The sequence below is a fragment of the Parasteatoda tepidariorum genome, chromosome 3, assembly GCF_043381705.1.
Source record: "Parasteatoda tepidariorum isolate YZ-2023 chromosome 3, CAS_Ptep_4.0, whole genome shotgun sequence".
NCBI lineage: Eukaryota > Metazoa > Arthropoda > Arachnida > Araneae > Theridiidae > Parasteatoda > Parasteatoda tepidariorum.
The window spans coordinates 26,148,759-26,171,318 of NC_092206.1; the positions used below are offsets into that span (position 1 = coordinate 26,148,759).

General features: G+C 27.4%; 1 protein-coding gene and 1 long non-coding RNA gene across 2 annotated transcripts in view; one reads left to right on the plus strand and one right to left on the minus strand.

The window, feature by feature from the left end:
- The window catches only part of LOC107444593 (uncharacterized), a 209,311-nt gene that overhangs the window by 82,270 nt on the left and 104,481 nt on the right, over positions 1-22,560 (minus strand). The window lies entirely within an intron of this gene.
- LOC139425135 (uncharacterized) overlaps positions 15,737-22,560 on the plus strand; it is a 39,124-nt gene continuing 32,300 nt past the window's right edge. Inside the window, exon 1 of the long non-coding RNA XR_011636365.1 lies at positions 15,737-15,903. This is a non-coding gene — a long non-coding RNA (uncharacterized lncRNA). The remainder of the gene's footprint in view (positions 15,904-22,560) is intronic.

The window sequence follows — 22,560 nt, forward strand, 5'->3', positions numbered from 1 at the left end:
ACAGAATAGAAAAGGAACAAAACAAAAAATAGCTTTCTAATTAGCTTTTTTATAAATTATTTACCATGCCTGAAAGTAACTAATAAACTAATAGTCGCGTCACATTTATAACTAACTTTACTTCTTCGGATTAGTAAAGAATAACCATTTAAACCATCACTCATTGAAAGTATTTATTCTAAAATTGGGACAAATAATTACGAATTAAATCGCAGTATTCAGAAAAATCCTGCTAATTACTTAATCTAAAAAAAATTATGATTATGGTCTGTACCATAGACATGTTTTTTCTTCAGATTTATGGCACCGAACGAAAAAGAAAAGCAGCAAATAGTTTTCCGTTCAGCTTTCTCAAAAAGCAGTTACCATGCTTGAAAATGAATGATAGTCGTTTCATATTTACAACTAACTTTACTTCGTCAAATTAATAAATAATAAAAACAGATGTATGGTTCATTAATTTCCATCAAAACTGTTGTTGGTATATTTAAATTATGGTACAATGAGTCATTAATATTCAAGCTTTCCTATTTCCCAAAGGAGTACAATGACCAATTAATTGATCTAACAGTTTGCATGCAATATGCTTGAGAGTTAATTAACGATTCGTTATTCAACCATTTATAAAATGATTAATGATGAATTTTGCAAACATTGATTTAGTTGAACTATTCAATACTTCTACTTTCAAATTGAACAAAATTAAATACTTATGAATGTTTACGACCGTTAGGTCTAAAAATATTGAGTTTATTCGTAATAAATATAACGCAAAATTAAATATCTTGCATGGATTATTGACTAAATAGAAAGCTAACTGCAATCAAATTGGCAAAAATAAATTAATATCAAATATTTATTTGGAATTGTGAATTTAGTGATAAGTACTTTCAAAGAAAATTTTTCTTTATATCATCAAGGATTAAGCTACGGACTACGCTATTAAAAGTTGAACAATATTATTATAGAAATAATTTTTTAAGTAACTAAAATTTATTAATAATAGAAAATAAATTATTTTTGTTTTACTTGTTGTTAAAAATAAAAGTTTTAAAAGCGTAATAAAAATTGAAATATTGACTTGTCTAGGAATATTCCTTATCGATCAGTTATGGAAAGATAATGCTTCCTCAAAATTGTGGTAATAAGTATCATTTAATGTCTCATGCGTAAACATTTGTTCCAAAAGATTCTTAAGAAAATGCAATGCTTCTTCATTAACTTACTAAAAATAAAAAAAAATTAAATAAAATAAAAACTATTAAAATTCACAAATAAATAATAATTATGAACTTAATAGTTTTTTAATAAAATCAGTCACTTCAATCTAACTAATAAAATCAATCATTTAAAAGAATTTGGCTACGAATGGAAAATAGCCAGAGGAAAGACTCATGATACCCCGTGAATTTTCAGATAAAAATTTTGTAAGGGCACAAGAGACCTTTAAAATCTGAAAAATGAATTATTTCACTTTTAATGTTTTGCTATACTCATTAGTGCTGCAAGCCTAACAATTTTTGCGTTAACAGATTTAAGGTAATTTATAAGCAAAGTTTCAGAAAATGTAAAAAAGATATTAATTGATAGTGCAAATATATTTAATTAAAAACACCCCTTGCACAACATTTTATTTGTCAAATTATTATAATTTTAAAATTCCTTTTTGGTCACACATAAATATTACATGAAATTAATCCAACATTTATAATTCGTAACGCAAATGTTTTAAATATGGGTTCTTAATTATAAAGTCTTATGAACATTTTATATTTAAATCTTGTGATCTACATAAACCTATATTTTGAAATCATTTTAACCAGTTGATAGCTGCGTCACCCATATTCCGGGGAAAGCAAAGTTTCTGAGCTGGCCACGTCAACCGGATTGGGGTGACTTATTTGACTACTCGGGAAGGATATTCGTATGTATTTGAAAAGATATTTCCCAGGAAGTAATAAAACTATTGAATTGTTAAGGAAGTAATATAAAAAAGATTTATTAAGAAAATTATTGTGAGCTTCGTGAAAACTTTCTTGTTCACTGCTGTTTGACTCACTAAGAAATAAGTTTTCCATTCTTCTTTTCGAATCTTCAACGAATTAAAGTAAAGATTTTAAGTTGTACTCCTCTTTATTCTTCAAAGATTCAAACTGATTGGGTAAAGTGGCGAGATGAGAAACAGATGCGAAGCAACGGACACAAATAAACAAACATGGTACCATGGAAAGAAAGGGTGCCAGATATTATTCTTGTGACCATCAGAGACTAGCATTATTAAAATATTGGTGAAGGTGCTTAGCATCATACCATTCGTAAAGCGGTACTCGTGGCCTGAAGGAGATATAACTGTAAACACGTGCGGCAGCCAACGTGTTAAGTGACATTAAATTAATCTATTCGTATCCAAGTTTTTCTTTTAAAAAGATGCTTATTTTAAAATTTTGAAGCGCTAAGGGAAATTCAAATATTAGTGTTCACAAAAATGCCTTTTAATTCATATCTTCGTCACCTTATTATTTTTTTTAATTTGGTACATATATGTATAGCTGACTTCGAAATAATTAGATTTCTAGCATCAAATATAAGTAAATCATCTTTTCCACATTTTACAACTTTTCTTAACGTTAGTTTGTTAAAATAATTGAGTATGATTTTAAGGAGAGAGAAATCCATTATTTTATTACTAATTTAAAATAAATCCAAAAGAAATGGAAAAGATAGTTAAATTTAAATTATTTTTTTAAAAACAAAATTTTAAGGGCAGTCGGTAGGACATAGATCATTAATGCAAAAACTGACCATTGTCAATGTACCTTTGCTAAGACACTACTTACGATATCATTTTGAAATTATTTAGGGATATTTGAGATTATATCAGTTGTATGCTGTGATAACGTTTTAGCGTTATCACTAATACTTTTTGAGTCATGAAAGATTTTTGATGAAACTTTTAAAAAAATTAAAACTTTTCAATTCATAATTTTTTTTAAACTTTCTGCCAAAGATATGCATGAATAGTTTTCGCAGAATAAATGAGTATAAGTTAATATTGTGTGAAAAAAACTGAAGCAATATCTTGTTTAGATCCAGAGAAAATGTACATCGAAAAAGGTCAGTTTTAGCATTATTGGCAATCCACTCCCCTTAACTAATAATTTAAAACTTTCATAAAATATGGTAAACCTGATATTCTACTGTCATTGAAAGTATTTATATTTATTGATTAATATTTGTAATGTAGTTGGAATTTATTTCAAGAATATTTTTTTCCTGTTATAAGTTTTAATAGAGGATTAAATAAAAGTTAAAGAATTAAATAATTCTAAAAAGCTTGATTATATGTAATAATTGCAAATGGCATGGCATTTTAATAGAGAAATAAATACAAGTTGAAGAATTAAATAATTCTGAAATGCTTGTTGACATATAATGGTCATAAAAAGCATGACATTTTAATAGAGGATTAAACACAAGTTAAAGAATTAAATAATTCAAAAATACCAGATGATATGTAATGGTTATAAACGGTATGGCATTTTAATCGAGGAATAAATACAAATTAAAGAATTATATATTTCCAAAACGCTTGATGATATGTAATGATCATAAATGGCATGACATTTTAATAGAGGATTAAATACAAGTTAAAGAACTAAATAATTCTAAAACGCTTGATGACATGTAATGGTTATGAATGGCATGACATTTTAATAAAGGATTAAATAAAAATTAAAGAATTAAATAATATTAAAACGCTGGTTTCACACCTTGACACTTTCACACTTGCTCTTCTTATAATATGAATTTAAATCAATTATTCAATTTCTGGTAGCTGTTTCCGGAAAGTTAGCTTTGAAAATTGAATACATGCTTTTAAAAATTTTACCCAATAAAAAATGGCAACTTGGCAGATATAAATTCAACTCGGCTTCTTCTTTTCAATATACGATAAACAAATAAGGCATAAAAATATCAGAAGCAATGTTTTAACAATGAGACGTGTTATCTAAGATTTTCATCTGATATAAGGGAAAAAAAAGTACAGCTATTTCCTTGACGTGTACGGTTACCGCGGCGGTTTTCTTTCGATTTTCCATCAGCCAAACAATCGTGACTTATATCGCCGCGGCCTGTCTTCCAACTATAAAGCTATTTCCATGCCTTCGAGACATAGCCAATCCCATCTAACATCACTTCTCACAATAGAAGCATCGATTTAAATCCAGGAAGGTTTGAAGATAATTCATCACTTTCCACGAATGACAGCTGACTCTGGAAATAGTAAAGTGATCTTAGTCGTATAGCGCATTCTGAGACCGATTTCACTCACGTAAATCACAGCCAAATTCCCAAAGGAATAGCCGCATGATTTATAAGTTGAGTGCTACATATAACCAAGGTGTGAATAGTTTTATTCCTTTCTATCCTCAAGGAAAATTATAAAGTTTATTTCCGTAAATATGATACATTTTAAGCGAGTTCTATTTTAACGATATTGGTCATTTCATTAAACTATTTTAATTATTTTTTTTATAATTTAAGGTTGTTGCTTAGAGATAAATGTGAATAATTTCAACCTTCGTTGTGCAAATAAATAAGTGGTTTGTAAGCATTTTGAACCAGTTTTCACTCACGTAAATCATTAAATCTGTCGAGTCGCAAAAGTCCTCCATGTTCCCATAACAAATCAGAAACTCTGGGGGTACTGGATTGGAGATCGATCGTTCTCTGATTCAGGTCAAAATTACGATCTGTAGATGAATGAATGGATGCATGAATGGGCATGCCCTATAAACGGGTACGTCGAAGTCGAATTCTGCAGAAGTCGAATTATTGTCTATAGATGGCGCCACTGGAAACAAGAAACGCACACTCTGCCTTAAATTTTCTCGGCTTCATCAAGCAGGCTTCCCCGTCTGCCAAGTCGCATTAGAAACAACAATAACAACACTTTAACTTTCAAAAGTATAGCAGCATGATTTACGCAGCTAAATGTTACATTTAATCAAGGTGTGGAAAATTTGATTCACTCTGTCATCTATAAAGAAATATGAAGTTCATTAGTTTTCATTTATAAACAAAAACTATATTGGATGATTTATGCGTTTGATTGGAGTCAGAATGACTTATAAGTCTGAGCCAAAATGTTTGTTCTGAGCCATATGATTTATAACTAGATGTTTACATATAAGGGGGAGTGGTGTAAGATCAGGTACCTCGTATGTGTGGAAATTATTTCTGATTTCTAGCGGACAAACTCTGAGTTATATTTTACTAGTGAAGAAGAAGGACCAGCCATATTGGCGTGTTGTTGTTGGTTGATTCACGGTGTTTGTGTATATAAGTTTGTTTTACTATGTAAACTCACTAACGTTCTCTCATTAAGATATCTTTAGTTATTGGTTTTTAGAGTAATAAAAATTATTTTTAGTGCAAATTGTTATACGTTTAAATATTTATATCCTGACAAACAATAAGGTTTTTGTACAGCAGTAGCGCTGCTATGTTTCGTTTTGATAACTCTTCTCTCGGGGTCAGACCGGGTACCCACTCGTATGCTGTGCCTGCGAAAGATGCAGTGCTGAGAAGAAAGACATCTACATTCAAGGTTGAACATAGGTTATACGGGACAAACTATATTGCGGATGAGTCATGCTGAAATATGCATAGCATATTTCAGACTTTTAAAAACAAAATTATTTTTTATTTAATACTTTTTTAATAAGTAAAAATCATTAATATAATCTGAAATCTTTTTGTACCACAACCTTGAATTGAGTGCAGAATAGAATATATTTTTAGAGATTCTCTCTACATCTGCCTAACACGTTAACATAGAATTCGAAAACCGTTATATGGTTGCCAAATGTTTTGATTTCAATAAAATTCGCTATTCTTTCTCCCACTTTTTTTTCCCACCAACTCATTTGTAAGCGTAAGGCTGAGATAAAGTGCTTTGGCAATTAAATTTAATCAATTCATAGTCAATACATGGATTCCTTAACTTTCCTTCTTAGCGAAAACGATTTTAACATATACATTGACCATTTTTGATTTCTTGGTGGGCAGAGATGTTTTGTGGGGCTTAGCTCTGCAGCTACACCCTCCGGGGCATTTTCCAAATTTATAATTCGATAATGTATATTAATTTATATTATAAATTGAGATTAATCTCTACATAAAGTTCAAAAATAAAGCATTTTTATTTATTAAAATTTGAGTCTTTATTAAACAATTTATGGTTTATGTTAAATAATTGCTTGCCTCCATCTCTTCTGAATAAAATATAAACCGTTTGAAGTACGTCAATCAAATTCTTCTTCAACTTAAGGCTAATCCATCAAATCTTTTCAACAAATAATAATTTCATCTAGCACAAAAAACTTTTCTTGATAGGAACCTTTCATCATAGCACAAATTATTTTTGTATATCGTGGAAGTTTTGAAGATCTTTTACACAAAATCGTAGTTTCTATTTAGAAAAAATAAATTTTCTGCAATTTTTATATGAATGATTTGTCAATATTTTAAGCAAGATTTCTTCACGAATATTCTAACCGAACTTCTTAAGTTATAACAGCATATTTTAGATGTTGAGTGCTGCAGATGAAGATGGAGTTGTTTTTTAATATTCATTTTTTAAAAATGAAAGCGGAGAAGTTTATTTTTTATATGTTATAGTTGTTAGATAGAGCCAGAGATAAATAATTTCACCCTACGGTATACAGATAAATAAATGCTTTGTCAATGACTGACAATCTGACCAGATTTAATCACACAAATTACATCCTAGCTTTAAAATACTCAATAGCCACATAATTTATTAGTTTTTATGTTTTTTATTAAAATAGTAATGCTTTTTAAAATAAAACATAATTACTGATTAAACTAATTTTTTCCATGTTAACAGCATTTGCTGTTTAGTAACGGATTTTATATTTTTAATTAAAAAATTATTTATTTTCATAATTTATAGTTGTCATCAGGAAACGAGGTTCAGGAAAGGTCCTTTCCCCCAATTATTTACAGATAAATAAAGGACTGTTACTCAAAGCAACTGAATAAAAAGGATTGAAGATCTAAGGAACTATTCAAGACTAAAATATTTTTTTAATTCCATGGTACTTTATTTTATTTGGCTTTATTACTTACTAGTACTTTATTTTATTACCATTATTTCATTTGATTTTCTCTTATTTAGCAATACAAGAAAAATGATTGGGCAACAAAAGAAAATATTTTATGCTTCAAAAGTTTGTTTTTAATTATGAAATAATAACTTTAATTATTTTCTTTGATTTAATGCATTTATAGGATACAAGCTGAAATCGTAAGAAGTGAATCGATAAATAAGTTATAGAAAACACTTAAATCATGCACAAACAGAAAGATATATACCAACACAAATTATAAAGCTTCAATGATTCCGAGCTTTTTTTATTTACATTATTTGTTGCCATTTCCGAGGGCTTTAATCTATTAGATTGAGTAAAATACACTTTTCGTAGCTCATCCCATCAAAATAAAGATTAGCTACATTCAATATCATTTGGCATGATGTTGTTGCTCGAGGTTAACTCACCCCAATCAGGTAATTTTCTCTTGTACTTATCAATGTCGAGGGACAGTAAAAAATCAAATCTCTTTCAACAATTTCTATTATGAAACTGTAAAGAATTACCGAAACTGCACAGAATAGCACATGTATCAAATATACCAATACATAGATATTAGTACATTTATCATCGATTAAAACAGCATCAATTACCATTAAACTAGCAGTGCTTATTGCCAAAATTAATTAAGCATCATTGGCGTCAGTAATAATATAGCGATTTTTAATGTTTCTCCTTTAAATTAATATCATTTCTATAGTATTTTTAGAATAGAGCTAATTATTTTTCATATCAAATACTGTTGGTTCCAAATTATTCAGTTTTTTTGGAAAGAAATAATTTTAATTTAGAACCTAACTATATACACAAAGTAAATTACTGGTTTCTGATAATCTTAGAAGTGATTTCGTGATGCAGTTTACGCATGATACCATGTTAGCATGAATCACCTAGTTCATTTAAAGTATGTGAGTTAAATTCCTGTTTAAAATGAAGAGCAAATATCAAAATTACTATAAACTAGCAAATATCAATAATTAAGAATAGAAACCAACTTCTATAGAATCTATCTTAAGAATAGAAACCAACTATCTTAAGAATAGAAACCAACTGTCTCTCCTCAACGATCTATTCGAAATTTTTAAACTAATTTTAGGATCGAGGGCTAAAATTATGCATTTCACCAATTGAGATAAGAGAAACAAGCACAAACTCTTTATTCTATTATTCTAGATTATAACCTTCCTACCCCTACTTAACCACTTAGGGGTAAAATATCAAAAAAGTGGGCGCCTACGTGATAAAAACTCATTGTCCAAATTTCATGTTTTAGCTTGGGTAGTTTAGGTTACGTAATGATGTATCAGTCAGTCAAGACATGCATTTTTCTATGCATAGATTGGATAAAGATCAAGATTTATATCTAGATGAACATAAATTATGTTTCCCAGTTGAAAAAATAAAATTTGAATGAATTTTGATATGAATTTAAAAAAAAAATAAATAAAATGCAAAAAGAAGTCAGAAATAAAAAGAATAATTTAGGATTAAATATTTTTGTTTCTACGAAATAATTCTAACAAATAATTTTATCGATTGTATGCAAGTATACATTAAAGATCAGTATTTCTACCAAGAAAATACATCAAAGTAAACAGGAAATATATAGATCAACTCTAGTTTAAATTTTATTTAATGCTAATTAATTAACCTTTAACTAATCACTATTTCATTATTTGTAAATGGATAACAGTAATTTTAACTACTTTTGGAGGTTTATTTTGATTTCCTTTAAAATATAATTTTCTATTACAGGTTAAAAAAGAATTCGAATAAATTTACATTGTAGAAATAGAGGATGCGTCCAGAAAATACACTTGCGTTAATCAATAGATAATTTCCAATAAAATCTACCCAATAATTTTTTTTAGCTAGCTTAAAATTAAATAGTAAACTATACTTCTATAAATCTTATATGGCTTAGTAGAAATTTTAGTGAAATATAATATCTTATAAGTATCATTAAACCTAATAAGTATATCTTTAGAAATATAATAAACAAATATTTTTGGAATCAAAAAAATATGGACGATGTCGTCCTAAAAGTGATTAATCATTGAAATTTTTTATTTATAAAAGAAAAGATACTAAGTAATTACATATTTATTTATCTTTTATATTTTAGTATATTGATACGTGTTGCTGCAAGAAAAGTTTCGTAAAACTTTAAAAAAAATATATAAATTTCTCAACTGTTGCGAAAAGATAAAATGAAAGAGAATTAATGTGCATCTGTCTTCTTCCTGTAACTGGTTATGAAAAGATTAATAGTTTAAAGGAATAAAAAATATCTTTATTTCAATTCAACATTTAAGAAATAAAAAAATATTTTATTGCGGAAAGCATGCTAATGGAATGAAAATATTGCAATAAAATTATTATTAAACAATATAACTGGTTATTACTTATGTAAAACATTAGAGAAATGATATAATTCTGTGATATGATCTATAATATAAAATACGCTCGATAAAAAAAAGGTGAAAAGGAGAATGATTAAACTTATTAGACAAACAGATGAAAGATTTCATTACTTATCGTTATTTTCTTGTATTTAAAATTGACTAATCATATCTCTTGATATCCTTCTTGAATATTTTTACATTTTGCAAATCTTAAATATGGATTGAATTCTTTAAAATTATATTTCCAGTTACTGAGAATGAAACAATTTTATTTAAGACGTAATATGCTAATTTCAGTTTTCCATATTATAAAAACAATCTCTGAAGATGAAAAAAAAGAAAAATGCATGTCAAATACTGAATTTAAGGAATTTGATATTACTCTTTTACGAATGTGAGAAAAATGGATCATCAGTTTTTAATTAAATTTGCGCCTTTTTGAAAAAAAAACTTTAAAAAAACGATTAATTTTTTAAAACGAAATAAATATAAATTAGAATTTAAAATAACAGATAAGAATTTTTAACAGACTCCAATTCAAATCTTGTCAAATCCCGCTTTCAAATTAATAATCAAGGTATTGATAAAAGAGCATTCATCTTATGTCTGGCTAAGTCTTGGGTTCATTGGGATAAAAATATATTGATAACAGAAAAAAAACCATAGGATCCACGAAAATCTTAAATGTTGCAATTAAATTACGTTTTATATGCTAGATAAGAAATTCTCACGATGAAATTTATTTAGTAAAATTTTTTTTATAGTTACATGAATATTTCAGAAATGTTAAAAACAAGGAAAAGTATGTTTCAAATTATATATATGTAAAAAAAAACTTTTATTCTTGATAGTGAAAGATGTCTGTGTTGTTATTGTTAGTTGTTATTGTTATGTTTCGAAGGCATCATCGTTCATTTATTTTTAGAATTACTCGCTCTATTTAAATTTTTGACAATTTTTTAATATTGTTCGTACTTAAAAAATTTACGAACTTTTATCACCAGAATCATAATTGGATGAAATAATTTATTGTTATGTTTATACTTATTCAAATTTTGTAATTTTTAATGAGTTTACTTTAAATTTATAGTTGTTTACCCAGCTTGAACTAATTGAGTATTTCAAAACAATAAAAGTATGACATGAAGCTATGATATTTGTTGGAAATGAAATCCACAATGAAAGTTAAGGGGAGTAAAATAATATGAAAATAAAAAAAGTAAAGAAAAACAGATTATGAAAATAAAAAATGCTCAAATACTTTCATAACATAAAAAAGTAACTAATGACATCAAAAACCGTTCCTTAGTATTCATATAGTAAAGGAACTATGTAGCCAAAAACGTCTGATAAAAAATGTAATAAAGATAGAGACAAACAAAACATACGAGAGAATTTAATTCTTCTAAAAAGGTGAATCATTAAAAAAGTTGCAGTTATAATAAAAAATTTATCAAATATGGCTGTAGTTAAATACATAGGAAAGTATATTTAAAATGATATAACTTCTATTTCAAGTTCTTCTAATAATTACACCCCTTTCATTAAATATGTTTGTTATTAAATATTTTCTTTCTATTCATTTATTTTAACTTATTCATTTTTTTCAAAGCTCTTCTGACGTTGAAAAAAGATTTTGAGATTTAATCATCGAATTAAAATGTACATCAACTTAAAATTTTCTCTGGCAATTTGAATAATAACACACAAAACAACCCATTCTCTAAACCAAATTTCGAGAGTAAGAAGTAGTAGGGAAGAGAAGGTCAGGTCTAATTAAAAGGGAAATTTTCTTAAAGGTTTTCAAATAAATACACCGATGCATTCAATTTGAGTCCAAATTATTCTCTACTTTCAATAGCCAGAAAATGTCTATATCTCATGCATATAAGCTATGCTGAAGTCCTTAATATCAAATATGGCATTTAGAATCCAATATCAATTCAACACATTATATTTAACACAGCCAATTACATTCAACAAACGTTCGAGACGTCGCTTACAGGTATCCAATTAAATCTGATTTACATCATAGGCTTAATCACTTTACTTCATCTCGAACTGCGAGTACTGAATTGTAAAATATGTTTATTGGGATAGTTACGACATAGAAAATAAAAATATATTTTAAAAATGCATTAAAAAATGATCTTTGGCCAAAAAAGAGTTCCAACTTCTTAGAAACGCCCCCCCCCAAATCACAACAAAAAAGAAATTTTCTAATATCTTCAAATGCATTTAATAAAGGACCATAAAATTAAAAGCTGCCTATAAAATTTAAATTTTCCCAATAAAACATAAAAAAAGACTAAAATATAACAAAAAGTGAAAAAACCGCAATGCTTTTCAAAAGCAATTTCTTAGTAATAGTATAATCAAGGTTATGAAATGAAACTGTGTAACAAAGCTGAATGAAAAAAATAAATAGATTAAGAACAGAGCCAAACAAAACAAACTAAAGAATTTTGTGCGTTCTAAAAAGAAGCTTATCTACGAAAAGGACAGCATTCATAATAAAAAAGGATTAAACATGACCGAAATTGAAAGCATCAGTTCATGTATTTAAAATGCTGCTAGCTATTCAATCTCTATTTTTAATTCATTCACTTTTCAACAGAAGCTTTTCAAAGCATCTTTGACATTAAAAAAAGATTCAGATATTTAATCATCTTAACTTACTAATTAAAATGCATAGCAGCTTAAAAAAAACCTCATCACGTAATTGGAATAATAACGCAGTACCATTCTCTAAACCGAATTTCGAGGAGTAAGAATTTAATCCCAAACTTAGTCTGATCACGTAGGGAAGGTCAGGTCTAATTAGAAGTGAGATTCTCTGAAAGGTTTGCAAATAAATACACCGTTCCATTCTATTTGAGCCCAAACTATTCCTTCCTTACAATGGCCAGGTCGATTTCACATTCATAGAAGCTACGGTGTGCCAAGGTGAATTCTGCATTTATAATTGGCTTAAAGTTTCATCATCCGTAAGTGCTTCCCTTCGAACAAGGCGAATAGAGTCTTCTGGATCAGGGTATTCAATTCAGCGAGTTTACTAAAATTGTATTGTATTCGTAGAGATGACTTAATGCAATTTGAAGTTGAGGTATAATGTTCAGGAAATGCAAGCGGACTTTGTGTGAAAAGGAATGAAGAGTACCTCGATCCTTGAATTTACAGGTTTGGTACGAGATGCATTGATAAAATAAGTTTATAAAATTGATTTCGTTTGGAGCGGAATTATTGTACAATGGGGCTTAAAAGTTACATATTATATCCTATTCCGGTAATGACATTATTTATGGCAAAAAGTAATGACAGAGAATTCATGAAAAATATCAATACTATAGCCTTAAAGATATTTTGTTCCTTACGCCAATTCAAATCCTAACGTATTCATGAAAATACGATTTTAATGTTGAGGTGAAATGCTTCGCAAATGTAAGCGTGCTTTGTGTGAGAAGGTTTAAACAGAAATGCAAATGAAATTCATTAGCTTTGGTTACATTTAATACAAATAACAATATTTCTTTAATGTGATATTCTGGTGCAGTGAATATTTCATTCATTATATTTGCTAAAATTGCAGAGTGTCCTAAAAGATTGGTAAATGCAATTTGAACTTCGGGTATCTTGTTGGGTAAAACGCAAAAGCTGTTATTATTATTGATTTTGAAAAAAATGGGGCAAGAAAAAACGGGCAATAATCACATATCTTTGTCTAGTTATTGTTTTAATCATTCCTAGTTAGTACAATTAATCTATAACGACTATTAAAAATGCACGCCATATTTTAAAAAAAAAAAATAGATCAAATAAAATATGAACCTGCTGGTTGCACTAAAAATTACTTTTATCAAATACCAATATACTAGCTGCCTTGCCGACCATCCTGATCAACTTTAAAAGTTATCTTGTAAAGCATATAAACTTTAACGGTAAACAATCCGAATGCCAGTGCAAATTTAATTAAATATTCTAACTCTTTTCCTCTTCTCCAAGCCTAACACCTTATTTAGTTTTAAATACTATATTAACTATTTTTTTCACTATCTAGCTGTTGCCCGTGGCTTTGACAGCTGGGAAATATTTTGATTTTAAGTATTTTCAAAAGCTATTCGTGATATTGTCAAAGTTCTTTATATATATATAGTAATCATATACTAATTAAATTAATGAAATAATGTTTCATATTTCATCGATTTTTCATTTGGTATTGCAGACAATACCACATTTCTAACTTAACCGGTAACACATAAATAATTACTTTATTGTTTACTAACAAATACATATATTATAAAGATTTGAGTTTGCATTGTTATAAATTAATTCTGTCTGAATGTAGTAAAGCAATTAAAACAATATATTTATTTCATTTCCTATAAGTTATAGTAAATGAATAAACAAAAATGCATGCATTATTCATGGTGAAAGCAAATTCATTATTTATACATGCATATTATATTAATTCAGCATGAAATACAATGCACATTTCTGAGTGATTCCATTTATTAAAATTGTTTTGTATTCGTGGAAATGCAGTAAAAGAGGATCTGGTATAATGCTCACGACATTTAAACAGAAGCTCTGTGAAAAGAGTGGAAAAGAGATTCAGAATTGAAGGTATTGTTACAATTGGTTTATCAAATGTATTCACGTTTCTTTCAAAAATTACGGATTTTCATATAGAGGAAAGTTTCTTTTCTTATAAATTATGAGGCATATACTTTGCTTAGAAATAGATTATGCTATGAATATATTTATGTAATTATGCTATTATTTTCCTATTATATTAAATATAAAGCGTGTATTTAGTTTGTGATATTATTTGCTGGTTTTCACATTTTTTTTTATAATAAAAGGCATGAAAGATATTTGAGAGTTGATTATTCCAAAAATTATACTATGTATCATTAAGTGTATATAGTTCTGGTATAATTAAGCTTATTTTTTTTTTTTTGAAGACTGCAAAATAAAGTGCATTTTATATGTTTGCGTGTATAAATTTCATTAGAATTTTAATACGATTTATGAGGTATTTTATATAATCGCCTTTTCTAAATCTCATAAAATATAATGATAATTAATAAAATAATATTTTAGTAGGTACAACTTGTGATATAGCAATTGTATTAAAAAATATATTTTAAGCTGTGATGAGAGAAAAATTGCATTATATTTAATCTGCAACTATTTGATTTATTTCAGCACACAGTGACTCCTAAAAATAAGTATTCTATTTGTAATTTGTATTTTTGTTACTAGTACTTGGCCGAACAGTGCATGAATTTTTTTATACCATGAAGTCAAAACCAGCATACAAGCACGAAATAATATTATTAAAAATAATGTAAGCTCAAAATAACGGGAATAGTTTACAATTGGAGGCCACTATTACGCTAGGTGATTTGAAAATAAACCAATACATGTGAAAATAAAACAAGAAAAAATCTCATAAAGGTAGCCAAAATTTGTGGTAACCCAAATGTGACGTAATTGAAAATAAAGATAACAAAAGATATCAAGGTAACCGAAAACGAGGTTTCAGCAAAACTGAACGAAAATCATCGTCAAACCAATGTTAGAAGAACTTAATAAAAAATGCCTCCTCTCTATACCACTCTACAAGAAGAAATATACGTAAAATAAAAAATAAAAAAATAAAAATTTTAAATATAAAAAAAACACAATTTTGAATATGTAGTAGTTTTAAATAATAAATATGTCCCGCATTTTTAAAAAAAGTTTTTATTTTTTTAAAATTGAGATTGTGTATCAGCTATGAGAGATACATCAAACATGAATGTTAAATGGTATTGAGAATGAGATTCCGTTCTGTAAGATTAATGTTTTTTTTAAAGAAATGTTGAAATAAATCATTTTAAATCACACAAAAAAAGAAAACTACAACTTGCATCTGCTCTTTTAAACTTAAAATTAAATATTCTTGTTGTTTTTTAATTCCAATGAATTATTAAATAATTACAAAACGAAAAATAATTTATAATCCCAAATTATTAACAATACATAAAGACCTTTTCCATTTACAGATTTTTTTCTTCCATCAAAAGCAGCTTTATCGAAAAATCAGAACAAAGGGAAATGAATTTTAGCAAGTGGTATTGGCCAGTAATTTCTCACTGTCATCTGCAATCTGTTATTTCTATGTTGACGAGCTGTTGACACTAATTTCAAACGGACAAAATCTGCTGTTGACATTCGTATTACAGTTGCAAGAGAATTCGAATAGTTTCCCTTATTTGATATTGTGAAATTAATCGAAATAACGGGTGTACATTGTTTTAAGATGGATTATTTATGTAAGTATATTGAATATTCTATAATTTTTAAATTGATTCAGTATATTGATGCAAAATCGAAAAATATTAAAATGAATAATAATAATAAATAATAATCGGATTGAGAATATGTAAGAATAGGTAATTGATTTCACAAGCATTCTTTTAGTATATATTTTTGTTTTTAGTCGCAAAGTGTGCAAAAATAAAGAAAAATAAAGAAATAAAGCAATAAATGCAAAAATAAAGAAAAATGTCTTGCTTTGCTTCCTTGCTCTTCATACATATATGTATATCTATAATAAGAAAATAAAGAGCTTGTCTGTGTACTCACTTTTTAACTGTTTACTTTTTACAGGGCAGCCAATTTTAATTTAGATTTTTTGTTTAATTAAAAGTATAAAAATTAACGCTTCGATTATTTTGCCATAATTATATGCAGTTTATTTTTAAAAATTGTAAGCAGAGTGGGAAAATTACGAGTGTATCTTTAATAATTAACTCAATACAAATATAACTTAATATATGTAATGTCTTAACATACAACTTAATGTATCGTAAATAATTATTTATGCATTACAACCATAAATAAATTGTTTTTTTCTTCATCTTAATTTTTTTCACAATCTTAAATTTTCCTTTTATATAAAAATTTTATTTCATCCACAGATTTAAATTTTGTACATAATTAAAATAATAAGACCAATACTCGATTAAAGATTGAAATCATTCGTTTGAAATCATTTTGGTACATGTTAAAAGAGATGTATTGTATTGAGATACATTTCACTGCGAACAAATACTATGCATTTACTTTGTTCGAAGAAACGAACGATAAATTCCATATATTCTAACTGATATGTTTGTTGGATGAGAACTATCTTACGAGAATCGCTGAAAGAGGCTTAATAAATTACACTTTACAACAGTACACTTTATTAAAACTTAAAAATAGTTGGTTTCGTAGGAAAAAAAATTTGATAAGATGATTTCAACACAATACGTTTCTTAAACATACTATTAAAGAAATCATTTCTTACGACATTTTCTTACAATATCTTCCAAAAAAATCGATATCCAATGCTCATTCAGCTGTAATGTAACAAAATCTTTTTGAGTGTTAGCTTCAGGCAAACTCGCCTCTAAAAGCAAGCTTAAAACAAGAACTTTAAAAAAAGGGAATATTTGAGTGCGTTTCAAAAAGGAGTTCCTTTCAATCACGGTATTCTAAACTCGTTAGATATTTTCCTCGGGGTTCTTTAAGTACTCTTTCGAAAGAAAAAGGTTGAGGCGAAAGTTAAGAAAAAGGCATTTCTTTATTCTTTCCGAATGTGTGTTCATCAGGGTCATCGACTGATTGTGGCCCAGAATATCATGAGCATACTTAAACTTGGCTTTGGATTGCTCGTGGGTTTAACCTGTCTTATTAAAGTCTCCTTATCATAAGTAGCGATAATATTATTGATAACATTCACCACATTAATGTTATTGATTTTTTTTCTCCTCTTCTCTTCCGCCGCAATGACCGATATTGGACAGGATGCAAAGAATTATCAAGAATGCATGTTAGTAAATCCTTCAAATACCTGGGCTTTATCCCTAAGTGACCTAGGGAGATTTATTGAATTGATTTATCTGAACAGAATCTCATTACTGTTGATTTTAAGATTGTAGGATATTAATTAACTTGTTTAACCCAGAGGAACGGAATACGTTTGAGACTATGTAAGCAAAGTTCAGGGGAAATTCAGGTGGCCCTGGGGAAAGTTTTGCTCAAATTAAAAAAGAAAGCTACGTAATTTTTCGACAGGTTGTTCCATCGGGTGTTCATTCCAAGGAATGGACTTCCAATTCATAAAGCTTCAAGCATTTTAAAAGAGTCCTTGGGCAGATTTTTTTTATGGATATCTTATTTCGTTTTCGTCAGCATTCTGTTTAAATATTTAAAAAAAAACATCTAAGGTCAATGATATCACAGATAAGAAAATTGGTGAATTATAGATTAAAAAGCATCAATTTTAAACAACCTGATAATTTTTCTGTGTTTTCTTTTTAATCAAAACAAATTAAACTACTGAGCTTATTGAATATTGTTAGATATTGTAGTAAAATTAAAAGTGTATTTGTACAAATAAGGTATAAGAAAGGTGTATAAGTAAGTCATAATTTAAGTAATAAAATATTCATTTTTAATGTTTATTTAAACCTATTTTTTATGTCATATCTGTTTATTGTCTAAACAGAGAAATAATATTATTCGCTATAATAATTATGATGCAAATAACCATATCTGTCAACTTGTTTATTATTCGTATACTATATTATATNATACTATATATATATATATAAATGAACTTTATACTGATAATAACAGAAGTAATGATAGCCTAAAAACCTCTTTCCCGGTACTCTGTAAAAGTAATAGCTTCATGGGATAGCAGACGTATTAACCAGAACTCTAAACATCCAGTTTAACATACATAACATTGAGTTAATGAGGCTAGCCTCAAATTTGCAATTTCTACACACAAACACTGAATTACACTTCCGATTATGTACTCACACTTCCCATGGGAGTTAGTTTTCAGCTCTAAATTGCCTTGCTTCATATTTTAAGTTTAATCCAAGACTTGAAGACGTTCAGCAAGCAACCCCAAGGAGAATGTTGCAGAATATTCTATTCTGGAATTACAACGTTGCAGCAGTAAATGAGATACAATCTCTGGCTGTTTTAGAACGCAAGAAGGATTGTATTAATCATTTAGAGGCAGAATTAGAGAGCGTTCCTTCTAAGGGAGGGGTTTTCGATAATCTGCTCTTACACTTGATGAGAAGCGGGTTCGTATATTCGCTTCTCAATGGAGTCCTGTCGGATATATACTTCACGCAATATGGATAGATATTGCGAGTAACCGAATTGGAGGGATGAGATTAATCTGTAATTAAGGTAAGGATCATTAATTCGAGAAAACGCGGGGTTTAATGCATCTTTATTGCTAAATGTATAAAGGGTAGTATTATTCTGAATTCACTTGCCACTTTAATTAAGACATGAAATATAAAGTTTAGAATATTTGTTTTAATTTAAATATAAATGAGTTTAATTTGAGTATAAATGAGTTTAATCTGAATATAAATGAATTTAATTTGAATATAAATGAGTTTAATTTGAATATAAATGAGTTTAATTTGAATATAAATGAATTTAATTTCAATATAAATGAGTTAATTTCAATATAAATGCGTTTAATTTGAATATAAATGAGTTTAATTTGAATATAAATTAGTTTAATTTGAATATAAATGAGTTTAATTTGAATATAAATGATAAATTTAATTTGAATATATATTATAATATAATTTCAGAGTAAATTTCTGCAGGATTATTTATTCCGATGATTATATACTTGAGGATAATATTTTACACTCACATTAATGAAGAGTTGCTTTACAATGAAACAAAATCTTCAAAATAATTCGCTCTATTTGATTCAATATAACATAAATGAGACGTGCATAGCAATTTTCGATAAATTTACAGAATCGAAAAATCATTAAGTTGAAATAAACGAAAAAGAGATAAGCATTGATTAAAAAGTTTATTAAAAAACACTTTTTTTTAAAAGAAATAAAAGTATTTTATCGGTGAACTTTTTACTCTGGATATAGCCCGAAAAGCGCATGAACACTTGAAAAAAATGAACTTTGAAAAAAAAAATATAATATTGAACTTGAAAAAATTGAACTTGAAGGAAAAATATATAGAAATCGTAAGATACGATTCCGTTTTTCTAACTTCTATTACGAATTTTTTTTAACAAAATGAACTTATCCAAATGAATTTGTAATGTTATGTTATTCATTAGTTTAAATCACTTATTAGTAAATTTTTTCTCACTTATTAGCACATTTTTGGTTCTAAATAATTTGAAATGATTTTTTTTTACCTGACTGCAGGAGCAATTTCAATTTTTGCGCAGTAATATTTTATTGAAAGATGCAGATTTTATAATTCAGGCACAATAGATTTACATTAAATTACGTTACACGACAAGATTGTTTTTCAAAAAGCAGTTTACACAATTTATCAACGATACAAATTTCAGTAAACCTATTAGTATCTTACTTCCCTCTCAAAAATTATTGTTTGAAGCACGCGCATTGAAAGTTTAGGAAAAAGTTTTGTTTATGCACCGGTAGAAAATAATAAACACTTTTTTGGAAGTAATTTAGGACATAGCTAATAATTTTTTACTCAAATTCGGACATGGTTTTGTGATAAATTGTTTTGAAAATCTAAGTAGAGAATGATGGAAAATCTAAATAATTTACAAAGGAGTAGCAAGTAATTTCAAGCAATTTGAATTTAAGAAAAAGTTTTCATATTATATCAAGAAAGAAATTGAAAAACTAATTGAATTTAAAAAAAAATATATGTAACTTTAAGTGATTTTATTGTACCTTCCAGAAATCAATTTTATTACTCTTCATTTTTATTTTCATATCTGAGAAATGTGAAATGTAAGAACTTGAGATTATACATAAAATATGCATAATGTTTTAACTGTTCTTAAAAATATTTTTAATAAACTAATAGATATTTGTACTCTCCAGTAAAAAATTTGAAACTAATTGTCGTTTTTCTATATTTACTGTCGTCTTAAGAAGTATGATGCTAAAAAAGTATACTTTGTTAAAATCTTTAAATTAATGTAAATTCCTTACAATTCCAAATAATTCCTTAAGAAATCCAAATAATTTCAGGATGATTTTCTGTTTTTTTATCACTTAATGAAGAGAATATTCCCAAATTTTTATTTATTTATACATACACTTTAAGCATTGTAGTATTTTAAAACATTTGTGTAGAGATTGGTATGATAGTTCATTAGTCCATTAAAAATATCACAAATTTTCTATCTTTTAGAAGTTGATGGATTTGAAATTAAATTGAATATATTTACCGAACTAATATAGTAAGAAATGCATTATCTTAAAAGCTACTGCATGACATAAAATTATTGACTTTTAAAAACTTACGATTGGAAAGACCAGATGAATCTGAAGAAAAACAGTTTTTTAAGTCATTAATCTAAGTCGCTGTCAAAAATCATTTTTTACTTTATCATTTGTAACGTTTGGACAAAAATTGTTACCAGCATTTAACTTTTCTTTTTCCACTACAGATTCACATACAATGACCTAAATACAAGTCATAAATATTCGCTTTGAAAGTTTTCATGAATGTTTAAAAGAATTTTTCATGTATATAATCTATACTATGTTCGAGAGAAGAAGAAGGGGACTTATTTCGGCATTTTGTTAGTTTTATAGAGCATTTCTACATTATAAAAGCCTTGGTCAAAGAATACCTAAGATATACCATTGTTCGCCAAGATAAAAACTATATATGAAAGAGATATATAATTAAATATTTAACTATGATGCTTCTAATAAATAGGGTCTGGATTTTAAAGATCTAAACATCCTGAAAAATTATATTTATGGAATCACTTGATAAGTTAGACTCCTTTTAACGTGACTGTTGACAGACGTGAGACTATAGTTAATAAATTCTTGGAGTTTTTTTAATATTATTTTTATGTCAATTATACATAATATCAAATATATAATTAATTTACATAATTCATTACCATAATTTTTATATTATAAATTTTTATTAATGATATCAAAATTAAATCTTTGAAAAAAAATTAATATAACTCCTGAACTCTTTCTTATTTTTAATCATGAAATGAATTATTTTTATAAATATATGACTTTCATGTAATACTGAAGCTAAGTAAGTTATGTAAAATATGCTGATGGCCGCATAAAAAAAAGCGAAGATTAAAAATTACGTTAAAATATCCATAAACGCGCTCGGTATAAAATACTTCCGACACTTAAGGATGTGTATTTTTATCCTAGCTCAGATAGTGAGAAAATTCTTAAAAAGAAAAATGTCCAAGATGATCTAGGAAGTTCTGCTTAGCGAAGGAATTTTTCCTCCTCGAAGCTAAACAAAAGGGACTCTAGTACCCTTCCGAAGCATCAGTACTGGAGTAAAAATAACGATATTAAAATTCCGAGAGACAAGAGACCGTTATTAAACTCTTCATTTTTCTCTTGGGCTTCACAGTAAGAAGAGAATAAAAACTATTTTTCACGGTCAGCAAGCATATTAAATACGAGCACCGTCCTGATGAAAAAGAACCAGGCTGCTAAGACAAATTGAAATAGACGGCGAAAATTAAATTTTGGATCCAATAAAACTCTTTTCCTTAAATTTTTTTTTTGGGGAAATGTTCTATTTACCTTATTTTTAAAATAAAATGGAGAGAAAAAAATTTGGATGTTTTTAAGGCCACAGAGTATATTAGATTGGGGAAAAAAAATCATCGTACCTTCTTGCTTAAATTTTATGATTTAATTTAATTTAAAGTAAAAATAAAAACCAATTTCCGGAGTATATAAGCCTTGTTTTAGAGAGAATTAATAGCTTCTTTAAGGAACATTATTTATTTTAAAGCCTTCTACTCGGATTAAAAGCAGAATTTTTTTAATAATATTGGATGAACGATAACGATATTGGATTTGCAATAACTAATAAAATATGAAACAGCAAAATTATATATATATATATATATATATATATACTGAGAAATGTGAAATGTA